The sequence below is a fragment of the Nuphar pumila genome, chromosome 7 (genome assembly GCF_984573655.1).
Source record: "Nuphar pumila chromosome 7, dmNupPumi1.hap1.1, whole genome shotgun sequence".
Classification (NCBI taxonomy): domain Eukaryota; kingdom Viridiplantae; phylum Streptophyta; class Magnoliopsida; order Nymphaeales; family Nymphaeaceae; genus Nuphar; species Nuphar pumila.
In genome coordinates this window covers 16,912,095-16,927,362 of record NC_143255.1, presented here as the reverse complement: position 1 = coordinate 16,927,362, position 15,268 = coordinate 16,912,095, and the positions used below count along the sequence as shown (strand labels likewise).

Sequence of the window (15,268 nt, the reverse complement as noted above, 5' to 3'; positions counted from 1 at the left end):
GCGCGTGCGCGTGGGAGAGAACATTAACATTCTCAAGTCTCGTCCAGTTTGTGAAGTAACAAGATTGTCCTCATTCTTTTTGGAAAAAGACGTACGGGGGGGGGGGGGCAGGCATGCACACGAGCCCAGCTTGCGCTGTTCGAACTCTGCTCGTTTCAAAATGCACTCGGTTTTGAGCTCGAGTCAAACCGAGATTTACTCGAGTTAAAAAAAAATGCATCTTTCACTTTTGAATTGGTGGAATTCAGACCCTTAACTTCTTCAATATGTGTAGAATTGCCTCACCATTAGATCAGGCTGGTCATTTTTTAATATTATAATGAAAAAATAATATATATTTTAATAACATGGACTAGGTTAAAAAGTCATACTGGCAGCAGATTAAATATCATAGCCTTTAGTTGAAAAGTCCAAAGCCTGCCCGATAGAGAAACACTAACTACGATAGAGAAACACTAACTATTGTTTATATATTTATTCGAGCTTTATCGAGTTTAGTAGCTTGATCATGCTGGGCTCGTTGAAGTTGATCAAGCCTAGACTTGTGTACAAACTCGCCTCATTTACTTTCACAGATAGGTTCGAGCCGAGCTTAAACAGGTTGAACCCTAACCGAGCTCAAGCTAGCTCGGCTCATTGTGCATCTCTAGTTGGTGTTCAACTTTTTTTTCTTCTTTGTGGGTTGATTCGGGTATAATGGGCATGGCTGGTGGTGCCTCTTGTCATAAGGTGGGAGCTGGGTGTACTCTCTGGTGGGCAGGAGACTTGAAGAATTTATCAGTTGGATGTCAGTTAATGTGTAGTCCGTGATGGGAGGGTTTTTTCTTTGGATTATTAAAAAGAAAAAATTAAAGGTAGCATGGCATATAGTTAGTAAAATTTTAAGCAAAATATTTTTAGAAAAGATCTATTTAATGTATAAAGAGCTTCAAAAAAATTTGAATTTTTAAATTTTTGATGAATTTTGGTATTGTAAATACGATCTCCACAGTCTGTTTTGTGAAGATAAGCATTTGAATAGTAAGATTTTGTAGTGATTCAAAATGCAAAGTTTGTTTTTTTTCTTGGAAAATACATAATCAACCATGTTAAACACACCTGTGAGGGCCCTTTGAGCGGAAATGAAACGACGTATCATGAGACCCCGAAATATATTTCCTATATATAACCTTTGCTTTTGCACTATTAAGTACATTGTACTTTGTAATGAAATGGGCATGGCTGCATATATATGTTTGTAATGAGCATGTTTTTAATCTAATTGTTTTCAAGTAAGTTTTGTGCAGTTTGGTGTTCTTTTGATCATTGATTTTTAAATTCCTTGATACCAACAAAACCTTCTAATCTAATGCATGCTTTTCACTGAAAATACTATATATATATATATATATATATATATATATAGAGAGAGAGAGAGAGAGAGAGATGGTTAGGTGCTTAATAAAATATGCTTAATGATATATGCTCGACAAGTTTTTCTGCTCTTTCGATGTTTTCGTTGCAGTACCAGGAATCCATACCTGGATCATGTGTTTTTTATGAAAAGAAATGATATTTGGAGCCTCAAAACTTTGCAAAGATTTTGGATTGTTGATTATATATATATATAAAAGGTAAATATTGGTTACTAATAAGTAAAAATTACTTTTTTCAAAAATTTCTGATTTTTTTTAGATCAAATGTTATGAATGTGATCTACATGGTTTGTTTAGTAGGAAACTTGTTTTGAATAATTGATTATGAAAACTAATTAGGTTTTTAAAAGGGTTCAAAAATCAACAGCCCATGATATGCTAAATTTTCATAACTCAAAAGATCACATTTTTACATGGAAAAATATGATTCAAGGCTTAATCATTAGCAAACAAACCATGTTGAACACATCTATACAGTTAGGTTGAGTCGATGCAACCTGCACCTATGATTTATGATTTTTAGCTCAATAGGTATCTTCATTAGTAGCCAATGAGTTTTAGAATGCATGAAAGAGAGATTCTCTTATATATATATATATATATATATATTATGCAACTTTTTACATATTACACTTAAAATGTATTATATATATATATTAACTATAACAGCTCTCCCCAGCCAAGCCAAGCCAAGCCAAGCCAAGCCAAACACCCTTTGTTCAGGACCTCATTTAAGCTAAATGATCTGCTCATGGCTCGGCTTGTCATCTATATGGACTGATCATAAACGAGTTCACGACGAGTCGAACAGAGCCGAGTCATGAACTGCTGGGTTCATTTACCAGCCCTATGTACATTCTACGAAACTTCATTAACAAAATATACAATTCCTATGGTAACAGCAGGGGGTTACCTCTCCCTTCCATTATTGTGTTTTTTTTGGCAAAATCTTAGCAATAAAAAATAAAATAAAATTTTATTTTTATAATAAAATATAAAAATAAAAATAAAGCCACATGATTTTTTTGCTGATAAATAGTCATTTAAAACATAAATATCGTGTTTAAATCATTATATTATTTTTTGCTGAAAAATTTGCAATATTTTTGAAAATATCGTGAGAGATCACGCTTTTAACTTTCAGGTAATTTCTAACGATATAATTATCGCGAGATTTTCATAAATCCTGTTATATTTGTCACTATGGGTGGGATACGTGTTTTGGTGGATCAAACTCATTTGACCCAGCCAGCAAACAGTAGCAGTATTGTCATACGTGTTAATGATGCAACCATCAAGAATTTCTTCATTTATTGTATAGCTAACGTGTGAATATTGACCACATATGCTAATATAAATATATAGTCCCGTGAGTATGAAGGAAACCACCATAATCTCTTACTGCTTTCATGTTCAAACCGGACCAATTATGTATAATATATATAAGTCGCAGTTAAATATTAGGCTTCATGATATAAGAAATTTAAATCATTTTGGCCTCTGATGGACTCGTTAATCAATTAGTGAACCATGAAAAAGTATTGCTGAAGTTCACTTGAAGCATAGTCAACAGCAGTTTTTTAATTATAAAAACTCTTATTACAAAGACTTTTATATCTGCCAAGTTAAGAACGTTAACTTTTGACTTAACTTTTGATTTGTTTTTGTTACTCTTCATGACCAAAGAAAGATGAGCCCTTTGATAAATTGGCGGAGGAGCTTTTCCCTTTTTCTTTTATCTTTCCAAAGTTTGAGTGAGTATAATCTCTTTGCTTTGCTTTGCTTTGCTTGTGTGGTTTTTCCTCCAAGATCCAAATTAAATTATCTTTGGACCCACATTGAAGGGTGGAGCAGCACATTTTTACTTAAAAAAGTATTTCTTCATGTTATCTTCAGTTTTACTTAAAATAAGGCGTGCGCCTGCTGCCTGCTGCCTGCATGCATGAGGTCTAGAGGTAGAGTATGGTTCACTTTGTAAATTCGAATGGTTCGATCTAGGCAATAAAGCATTTGACTAATTTTTTACCATTAACCAACATCATGATGTATATATATATATATATATATATATATATATATATATATATATATATATATATATATATATATATATATATATATATATATATATAGAGAGAGAGAGAGAGAGAGAGAGAGAGAGAGAGAGAGAGAGAGAGCTGCCCAACGCTTAGGTGCGTAGCTAACTGCGCAATTGTGCTGCCGTCCATCGCTGGGTTTGATGAACGGCCAGCACAAAAAAAAAAATGCTAAAATCATTTTTAACGGCGGTAAAGGTCTGAGTTTTTGCTGAAACCTTTAGTGGCAGTCAAAAACTGCGCTAAATGCCCAGCAAAAAATTGGGTCTTTAGTGGCAGTTTTTTTACTGCACTAAAGGCTGTTTTTTGCTGAGGCCTAATGCGCTGTGTTTTTGCCTCTTTTTTGTGTGGCCATCCATCACAGCAATTGTCCAGTAGCTATGCACTTGGGTTGCACAGCTCTCTCTCTCTCTCTCTCTCTCTCTCTCTCTATATATATATATATATATATATATATATATATATATATATATATATATATATATATATATATATACCTGTGTGTTAATATTTGGTGATATTGAAGGCACAAACTATTGAGATGAAAATCATGGGTTTTAGATTTTTTTTTATTAAATCCTATAGATGTGATTTACAAGTTTTGTTTAGTGGAAAAATGAGTTTTGACTCGTATGTTTGCGACACACGAGCATGTTTTTTAACACTACAAGAAAATTGTTAATTAGCAACGGAAATTAGCGACGGATTTTTCCCGTCGCTACTTAGCGACAGATTAGCTAGAGATAGAATCTGTCGCTAATTTGCGATGGATTAGCGAGGAAACGACTTTTATCGCTAATCTGTCGCTACTTAGCGACGGATTAACGACTGCATGTTTTTGTCGCTACTTTTTATTACAAGAACACCATTTTAGCGACGGATTTAGAGAGGGAACTCTGTCGTCGCTAATCCGTCGCTAATTAGCGACGGAGTAGCGACAGAATATATTCCGTCGCTTTTTTGGTATTTTGGTTTCGCGATGGCTTAGCGACGGAAAAAATCCGTCGCTAAGCCGTCGCTAAATGTCGCGTAAATCCCTAATCCCATCCCTCTTTCTCTTTTCCCTGTTTCGCTGTATTGCTCCCTCCCGCCGCCCGTCGGCTCTCGCCACCGTCCGGCCACCGCCGCTCCCCGTCCACCGCTCGCCAGCCGGCGCTCGCCAGCTGTCGCTCCCCGTCAACCTCCCGCCACCGTCCGGCGAAGCGCAGGTAATATTCTTCTTCTTCTTCTTCTTCTTCTTCTTCTTCTTCTTCTTCTTCTTCTAAACGCAGGGGGTACGCCCCTTCCCTGCCGGAAACGCAGGGGGTTTAACCCCCTGCCGTGCTTTCCGGCAGGGGGGGTCGACCCCCTGCCGGAAAGGCATGGGGGGTCGACCCCCTGCCAGAAACGCATGGGGGGTCGACCCCCCTGCCGTAAAGGCACGGCAGGGGGTCAACCCCCCATGCCGGAACTACCTTTCCGGCAGGGGGTTTAACCCCCTTCCCTGCCGGAAAGGCAGGGGGTTTAACCCCCTGCCGTGCTTTCCGGCAGGGGGGGTCGACCCCCTGCGTTATGCTGCCTAAGTGACTTGTCAAAAAAAAATTCTGTTTTTGAATGCCTATGCTGCCTATATGAATCGTTTGAAAAATAAAATCTGTAGTAGGAATAACATGCTGCCGATGTGTATTGCTTTTGAAAAAAACAATCTGTTATGAGATATATTATGCTGTCTATGTGAATTGGTTTCAAAAAAATCTGTTTTTTAATGCATATGCTGCCTATGTAAATCAGTTTGAAAAAAAAATCTTTAGTAGGAATACTATGTTGCCTATGTGTTTGTTTGAAGAAAAAAAATTTGTTATGAGATACCTACGTTGCCTATGTGATCTGTTTTGAAAAGAATTTTTGTTATGGATACCTATGCTGCCCATGTGATCTCTTTTTAAAAAAAAAAAGTTATTATGTGATCCCTATGTTGTCCATGTGATTAGCTTGAAAAAAAAATTGTAATATGTGTATATAAGATGTCCATATGGTTTTAAGTGTAGTTTGCATATATGTTGTCCATATGGATTTTAAGTTGAATTTTTTTTTTAATGTATATATACAAGTTGTCCATGTTGTTCAATTTGTTAGTTTGTTAATGTCTACTGGTAGTTAGTTTTACTTCAATTTGTTTTCTTGAAATCTGGTTAGTTAGAGTATTTCAATCTATTAGTCTTTTATAATTATATTTTTCTTAGATAGATTGGTATTTAATGTTCTCACAATCAGTTAGTTAGATTAGGGCTATTTGAATTCTTTATGATAGTGGTGGTTAAACGGAGTTCACATCTTTTCTAGTAAACTAATTGATTGATTTACTATTCCTTTGCTAAGTAGTTCAGATTAGAAATTGTCTATGACTTTATGTTAGTCGACTGGTTCAACATGTTATAGCTGGTTTGTTAAATTAGCATCTTCTAGTTAGATTTGGCTTAACATATATACTATTTTTCTTTTCTCTTCTTTCAATTAGTTAGAGTTGTTTTAATTTGTTTTAATTTTTTTAGTTAGTGTTTCATCTTGTTTCATGATTAGTTAGTTTGTTACTTAATTTGTTTTGTTTTTGTGCAGATTTTTCAACGGAACCAACTCGTGCTCGGCCACCTGTGGTAAGTAAATGACAAAAACAATGCAAATCGGGTAAATATCCGTGGTGAGTAAGTGATGCAAACGTATCACATGTTATTTAATTTATTGAATGCAGCACTTTATTGTTCACACACTCACTTAGTTGTTGATATCTAGGACTGCTTTGTTGGAGTTCGGAGATCATGCTGAGCATGATTTTAATGTAGAAATATGGAAGTGTTCTTATTTTTGGAGTACGGAGTCCATGCTAAGCATGGTAGTAGTTAGTGAGATATTGAAGTGTGTCTGTTGCAGGTACATGTTTGCCATTTATTTGATATGAATGATTATGATGTATTGCAATGTTTGATGTAATTGTATCCATGCTTGCATGTAGTTACTTTCAATTTGATTTTGACTTCCATGTGAAATTTTATAATAAAAGCATGCTTCAAATGATTGTATCATGTCATTAATAGTCTGCACATGAAAATATTAAGTTATCAATGCATGCATCAAAATTCTTGTTATTGTTTGACATAGTATATTGCATGATAAATTTGATATTTTCTTCATCGTCGCATTCTGATTGTTTTTTTCTTAATTCGTTAGGATACTATTCGTAACATCATACGACAGAATGACTGCAAACCGTGAATGGATGTACCGTAGGATAGTGGACAATGAGTTATCGCATGAATATATGGATGGTGTCGATAGTTTTATTGAATTTGCAACGGCGAGTGTCAGTACGGTAGATCCCACAGGTCGGATTAGGTGTCCCTGCAAGATTTGTAGAACCTCATGGCGTTAGACATCACCTATACAGGAAGGGTTTTGTGAGTGATTATCAGAACTGGGCGTTTCATGGAGAAGAATTTCGAAACGATTTTGATGCACGGGTGAATGTGGTGCACGATAATCCATATACGAATTTGATATTTGATGCTGCAGGAACAGAACTGGGTTCTGCTATGAGTTCTAGTGATGTAAGAACTGTCGTAGATGAAGAATCACCAAACGATGCAGCTAGTAGATTTTATGATTTACTTAAAGATGCTGATGAGCCACTTTGGAACGGTTGTGAGAGTCACACTATCTTGTCTGCAGTTCTTCAACTAATGAATTTGAAGTCCGAGTATAATTTGAGTCAATCATGTTTTGACCGTTTGTGCATGATTGTGAAGAGTATGTTGCCTAAAGATGAGAAATTGCCACAAAATTTCTATCGTGCGAAAGTTATGGTCAACGCTCTAGGTATGGGTTACAAAAAGATTGATGCTTGTCCAAATCACTGCATGTTGTATTTCAAGGAGCAGAAAAATGACATATCATGCCCGTCATGTGGGCATCCTCTGTTCAAGCCAAAGACAAGAGGCAATGGTAGCACGAGATCAAAGGAAGTTTCATACAAGTCGCTCCGCTACTTTCCTATCACTCCTAGATTGCAGCGATTGTATATGTCTTCAAAGACAGCTAAACACATGAGATGACATGCAAATAAAGTTCGACACGATGAAAACAAGATCACGCATCCTGTTGACGCTGAAGCTTGGAAGCACTTTGATCGTACTCATCAGAACTTCGCAATGGAAGTGCGAAATGTTAGACTCGGTCTATGTACAGATGGATTTAATCCATTTGGGGGTAGATCAACTCCATACTCATGCTGGCCAGTATTTGTAACTCCATACAACCTTCCACCAAGCTTGTGTATGAAACGTCCAAATCTTTTCTTGTCTCTGTTGATCCCTGGTCCGACCTCACCTGGCCAAAATCTTGATGTATATCTAAGGCCATTGATTGATGAATTAAAAGTACTGTGGGATGACGGTGTTACCACGTATGATGCCCACAAAAAACAAAATTTCAACATGAAGGCCGCTGTTCTATGGACAATCAGTGACTTCCCTGCATATGGTATGTTATCTGGTTGGAGCACACATGGGAGGTTGGCTTGTCTGTACTGCATGGAGGATTCCAAAGCTTTTAGATTGAGGCATGGAAGGAAGCCTTGCTGGTTTGATTGCCATCGTCGATTTCTACCCAGCGATCATCCGTTCCGACGTCAAAAGAATGCATTTACAGCAAGCACAACTGAAATGGAAGGTCCATCCTCAAGATTGTCTGGCATAGAGATTTTAAGAAGATTGCGATACTTTCCAGATGTATTAACAGATGCCCGCAGTCCTACACCCTTCCGTGGATTTGGGAAGGAACACAATTGGACGAAAAAATCTATTTTTTGGGAACTACCGTATTGGCCGACCCTATTGATACGACATAATTTGGATGTGATGCATATAGAGAAAAATGTGTTTGATAATGTGTTCAATACAGTAATGAATATTAAAGGAAAAATGAAGGATAATCCGAAGGCCCGTATGGATTTAAAATTAATATGTAAAAGACCAGAATTGGAACTCAAAGAGTATAATGGCAAAGTACTGAAACCAAAGGCGAAGTACGTGCTCAGACCTGATCAAATAAAACATGTATGTCAATGGTTGAGACAACTGAGATTTCCAGATGGATATGTCTCTAACATTGCTCGGGCTGTGAAGATTGACGATGGACAGTTATATGGGTTGAAGAGCCATGATTGTCATATCTTTATGCAACGATTGATACCCCTAGCATTCCATGATATGTTAGACAAACCTATATGGGGGGTATTGTCTAAGTTGAGCGGATTTTTCAGAACATTGTGCGCATCGGAGGTCATTGTATCAGATATAAAGAATCTCGAGGACTCTGTCATCACCATTGTTTGTCTGTTAGAAAAGATATTTACGCCAGCATTTTTCGATGTTATGGAATATTTGATCATACATTTGCCATATGAACTAAGGGTTGGTGGCCCTGTGCAATATCGATGGATGTACCCATTTGAAAGGTATATGTTTTTTTATATTTGTCTCTTTAATGACAGATATTTAAAATTTGAAATGTATATTCTTGTCAGATACACGTTCGACCTAAAAAAAAAGGTTCGTAATAAAGCAAGAGTAGAAGGCTCTATTTGTGAGGCGTACACTTTAGAAGAGATTTCAAATTTCTCATCTATGTACTTCGAACCTCATATTTCAACACGTTACACATGCCCGCCCCGTAACGATGATGGAGAACAAGTAACTGTAGCTGACAAGCTGTCGATATTTCAACGACTTGGGCATGCATTTGGTAGTTGCCGATCAAGGCTATTGACAGATCGAGAGCAAGATGCAGCACACATCTATATTCTTTTTAATTGTTCAGCGATCGACCCATACATCGAGTAAGTATATGTATATGCAACTCAATTATAAATCCTTTTATGTTCTATATGTGGATACATGGCTCGGTAATATAAGTATTTGTGGTTTGCAGACGATTTGATCCGGAGTTGCAAAGCAAAGTTTCACATCTCACTAATGCAGAAGTACAAAAAGAACGTGAAACTAAGTTTGTGGAGTGGTTGAAACAGTTGGTAAAGAAGCTAACATAAATTTTGTACTTATAAACAACACTAAGTTACTTAATTGATCGTGATCACAATAATTGTTTATGTTTGTGCGTAAGTTCGCCATGGTGATGTTAAAGATCAAGGAATATGTGATTTAGAAAATGGTCCGACCAAAGTTGTGCAATGCTACAACGGGTATATCGTAAATGGTTATCGATTCCATACAAAAGACTACGGTATAAACAAATCAACGATAAATAGTGGCGTGTGTGTCAAGGGTAGCAGCTACGGTGAAAATGAACATGATTACTACGGTGTTATAGAGGAAATAATGGAGTTGACTTACTTAGGCATGAATAACAGGGTTACGGTATTCAAGTGTCATTGGTTTGATCCAACTGCAACAAGACTCGACAAAGCTTCAGGCATTGTGGAGGTGAATCATAAATCCAGGTTTGGAACATATGAACCATTCATATTAGCCTCGCAAGCTCAACAAGTTTATTATACTTCATATCCGAGTATAAAAAAGTCAGATAAAAATGAATGGTGGGCAGTTTGCAAGGTGAAATCCAAACTATACCCCGAGTATGATCAGTTACAAGAAGATGAGTTAGCTGAAGACAGTGATTACTATCAATCAGATGATGTCTGTGACTTCGCTTATGGTCACGATGTTGCGCATGATATGCATGTCATATCTCCATTGGCTGATGAAACATTCATAGAGGAATGTGATCCAAATGATGTACCAAGTGGATGGGCAAACAATGAAGAAGAAGAAGAAGAAGAAGAAGAAGAAGAAGAAGAAGAAGAAGAAGAAGAAGAAGAAGAAAGTCAAACTAGTGACGAGGAAGAATTCTCAAGCTAGTGAGCAAAATCTTATACTACAAACCTCTATTTAAATGCATTGTAATACTTGATGTGAGTTGTATTGCAATACTTGGTGTGAATGATTAAAAATTTTATTTCAATGTATTGTAATACTTGATACGAATGATTCGAATGCATTGTAATACTTGATGTGAATGATTTCAATTATCTGAATGTATTATAATTTATGCAATTAACGAATGATTTGAATTAGTGCAATACTTGATGTCAATGATTTGAATTATTTGAATGCATTGCAATGCTTGATGTGAATGACTTGAATGCATTGTAATACTTGATGTGAATTATTTGAATGTATTGTATGACATATGTTATTTGTTAGAATATGGTTCGTGGAGGTTATAGTGGTCGCTCATCCAGTAGTAGCCAGGCTCAACCTTCATCTTCACGGGCTCCTGTGATAGGTATATCATATAACTAATTAGATGCTTGATTAGTTCAAATGCACATTCTGAGAACTTGGTGTGTATTTTTTTACAGATGATGTTGCGCCTGTACACGACCCACCTACACCAATTGATCGCACAAGTCAACAGCCAACACAGGAAACAGGGTCTTCTCAGGCTGGCACAAGAAGACTCATTCGAATAGTGTATATCGATAATCGACCGTAAGTATTTTGTTTTCAATTATTGCATATCTTTTAAATATTTTATATTGATATTTACTGTGTAACAATTCATGTGCAGCACGAGGTTTGAGCCACAAGAAGTAGTACGGGAGATTAAGAATTTACTTCTTCAACATCTACCAGGACCAGTTGCTCAATGGAAAGAGTACCCAAAGGAGGTATTAGACAGATTGTGGTCCTCATTCATGGTATACTGTTGTTCCTCATAGTTAATGTGTTTCATATTTAATTTATTTAAGCAATGTCTACTAACTTTCTGAAAATATTTGTAGGCTTCGAATCGCTTTGCAACTACGGTGGAAGAAAATGATGCAAGGAAGGTGTGGCAGAAGGTGGCTGCCAATCGATTTGCAGACATGCTGCACACTATGAAGACTGCAGCAAAAAAGCATCTGGCGTAGTAGATGATCCATTACTGTAGAAGGGCCATGGTCCTATTACTATCAGGAGAGATTACTGGGATGAAATGTGCGATATGTGGGCGGGAGATGCATTTAAAAATCGCTCTGCGAAGGCTTCACAAAATCGATCGAAGATGCCCGAAGCCCATCTACACACAGGTGGATCTAAGACATTTGGGAGCCACCTAAAGAAAATGGTAACTCATCAATATATAATACTAATTTTATAAGTATAGTTGCAAATTTGTGTACTAAATCTTTTGTCATTTAACTTCGCAGGAAGCAGAAAAGGAGGCAGTGTACCATATAAGGATGTGTTTGTAGAAACACATAAACGGAAGACCACGGGAGTCTTCGTATCAGAGAAGGCGAGAACGACAACGGTATGTATTAATTCTATTAATAATCATTGCAATATATATGCAAGTCATCATAATGTTATCATTAATTATTAATGAATACTTTAAACATTATTTTGTAGGAGGCATATGAGCAACAAATGGTAGAGCGATATGGCGAAGACGCTACTCAGCATCCATCATTTGATCCTACAGCATGGGTGACTGCAGCAGGTGAACCCAAAAAAGGTCGCGTGTTCGGGTTTGGGAGTAATATGAACACTTCACCAGTTATTGGTTCTTCCAGTTACGGCTCACCAACTTCTTGCTCCGACATAAGCTCCAAGCAGCCGACTATTCTTTCCGGTGATGATGTACGCGAGATCATTAATGAATCACTGAATAACTACTTCCAATACACCGTCGCCCCCTTTCTCCGAAATGAGATCAAGGCCGCTGTTCAGGATAGGGGATCTTCGATTCCAGGTCCCTCTCAGGTATAATCACATATATAGTTTTTTTGACTGTCTTAAAGCACATCTGAGCATGGTAGAATCACATATAGAGTTTTTCTAGATGCCTTAGAACACATATGAACATGCTATAATCACATATTCAATTTTTTTACTGCCTTAGCACACATATGAGCATGATAGAATCACATATATATATATATTTAACTTTTTGTCTGTCTTAGAGCACATATGAGCATGATAGAATCACATATAAAGTTTTTTTGATTGCATTAGAACACATAAGCATGCTATAATCACATATTCAGTTTTTTTACTGCCTAAGAACACATATGAGCATATTATAATCACATATTCTGTTTTTTGACTGCCTTAGCACACATATGAACATGCTATAATAACATATAGAGTTTTTTAACTGCCTTAGAACACATATGAACATGTTATATATCATTTATGATAGAATCACATATAAAATTTTTGGCTTTGCCTGCCTTAGAGCACATATGAGCATGCTATATTCACATATTCAATTTTTTTACTGCCTTAGCACATATACGAGCATGATCGAATCACATATATAGTTTTTTGCCTACCTTATAGCACATCTGAGCATGGTAGAATCACATATAGAGTTTTTTTATATGCCTTAGAACACATATGAACATGCTATAATCACATATTCAATTTTTTGACTGCCTTAGCACACATATGAGCATGATAGAATCACATATAGAGTTTTTTTATTGCCTTAGATCACACATGAGCACATGATAGAATCACATATAGTGTGTAATTTATTTCATTATATTTTGTTTATCAATACTGACTGTTCTTTTCTTGTGTAGGCTGCTAGCGATAATCAGGGTAGTGGAGCTGAAGGGACAAATAAAGACAATGAACAAGAAGACGCACAAAATCTTGGCGATGATTAGAGGACTGTGTTGAAGAAGTTCTATTTTTTTTATTTTTCCTAATTGTAATTGTTGAATTGTAAATAATTAAACTTCTTAGTTTTAAGGTGGAACGATTAATTATTATAGATACTTGTTATATGAATTTTTTTGTGTGGTTTGTTTTTTATTTACAGGAAATATAAATTGTACAGGAAATATAAATTGTACAGTTCTCGGTAATTAATTTTTAAATAAATTTTTTTGATTTTTTTTCGTTTTTGCGACGGATTAGCGACGGATGATTCCGTCGCTATTCATATTAATCTAGCGACGGCTTAGCGACGGAATTAAATCCGTCGCCACGCCGTGGTCGCCGTTTAGTACCGGCGGATTGGCGACGGAATATAGCGCTCGTTATTCCGTCGCAATTAGCGACGGAATTATTTCGTCGCCAGTTAGCGTCGAAATATTCGCGACGTAAGCATACTGTCGCCGCGTTGTCGCTAATCCGTCGCTAACATGGTTAGCGACGGATTAGCGACGGAATGTGGTCGTCGCTAATCTACTGCTTTGTTGTAGTGTAAGGGCTTCAAAAATTAACAATCGATAATGCACAAAAAAAATCATATTTTTAAATTAAAATATATTGATGCAAAGTTTGATCCTTAGCATACAAACTGTCTTAAACCTATGATTTTCAGTTCAATTTTCATATAATTTTGTGTCATCAATAACTTCAAATATTAATCGTATATATAAGATAAATCCTTTGTGTGGATGTGTATACGGCATCAATGAATGGAACCCGTCGGCACAAGTTGTGTTGACTCAATTCAATGTTGTCAGAATCGCTAATCGGCTGATTAAGATAGAATCTGTTCAAATGCAGTTCAAAGAGGTCGACTGAACTAGTATTTTTTAAATATTTTTTTAAAAGTTTGATTTTTTAACAATTTTACAATAATATATATATTTTTATTTTAAATGACACGGTGAAAAATTACCGATTCACAAACGATTCTATTCAAAGGGTTTTTTTAAAAACCAATTTACCTACTGAACCGGTTTTTGCCCCTTCATCATTTTTTGTGGCGACCAGCGTGGTTGCTCAGCCACACCCCCTCCCCTCTCTCTCTCTCTCTCTCTCTCTCTCTCTCTCTCTATATATATATATATATATATATATATATATATATATATATATATATATTATCAACAAATAAAGATGTCAAATGTGATGCACGTCACGTCAATCTAATCTCACGTGAACCATGGTTTGTCTGCCATCAGATGATGCCTTCATTAGAGAAAAACGTATACAACGAACACAATAGCATATCCAAAAGCAGGTTCAGTTCTCTAAATGATTAATTTGCTCATTCTGCCTGGTTAGGCTCATTCAAAAATCGTAGTTTTTGAATTTTTTTTCACATTTAATACCATAAATGTGATCTATAGGTTTTGTTTAGTGAAAACCAGCTTTTGGATCACCCAAATCTGACTTGTATACAAGTTTTTTCAATGATCCAAAATCCATGGGTACGAAGGCATTAATTTTTTTGCTCATAACAATACATTTTTTCGTCAAAAAAAATATGATCAGAATATTTTCACTAAATCTAGCATGATAAACACATCTAACGATTCAGATCTATCATAAAACACTTCAAACTATGAGGCCTAATGCAGCAAAACGAGAAAAGGGCCTAATATATATATATATATATATGGTGTCATGTACCTGGATATCATAGGAACGGTGATGCATACTCTTATTTGCATAGATCTAACCATCAAATGGTAAATCCAACAGTATGGATATATTTAGTATAAAAAAATATTTTATCATGTTTAAATATATCATAGGATTTCATTTTCGAAACTGCAGAAATTAATGGCTCACAATTCATGAAAATAAGAGTAGTTTAAAAAATAACATAAATCATCGTATTTTAGTCAACTTGATTAGATTTTGTGTTTGAAAATTAGATTTATTTAAATCAAGTCTGTGTTGCCACCCCCATAAGTCTCTCTCTCTCTCTCTCTCTATATATATATATATATATATATTCTTGATTATGGTTTAC

The 15,268-nt window shown here is 36.0% G+C and overlaps 1 long non-coding RNA gene across 1 annotated transcript; it reads left to right on the top strand.

The window, feature by feature from the left end:
* The first annotated feature begins 12,157 nt into the window (after window positions 1-12,157).
* LOC149831309 (uncharacterized) lies at window positions 12,158-13,338 on the top strand. The gene is made up of 2 exons (XR_016433004.1): window positions 12,158-12,309; window positions 13,134-13,338. It is a non-coding gene; the product is annotated as an uncharacterized LOC149831309 (long non-coding RNA).
* The last annotated feature ends 1,930 nt before the right edge of the window (window positions 13,339-15,268 follow it).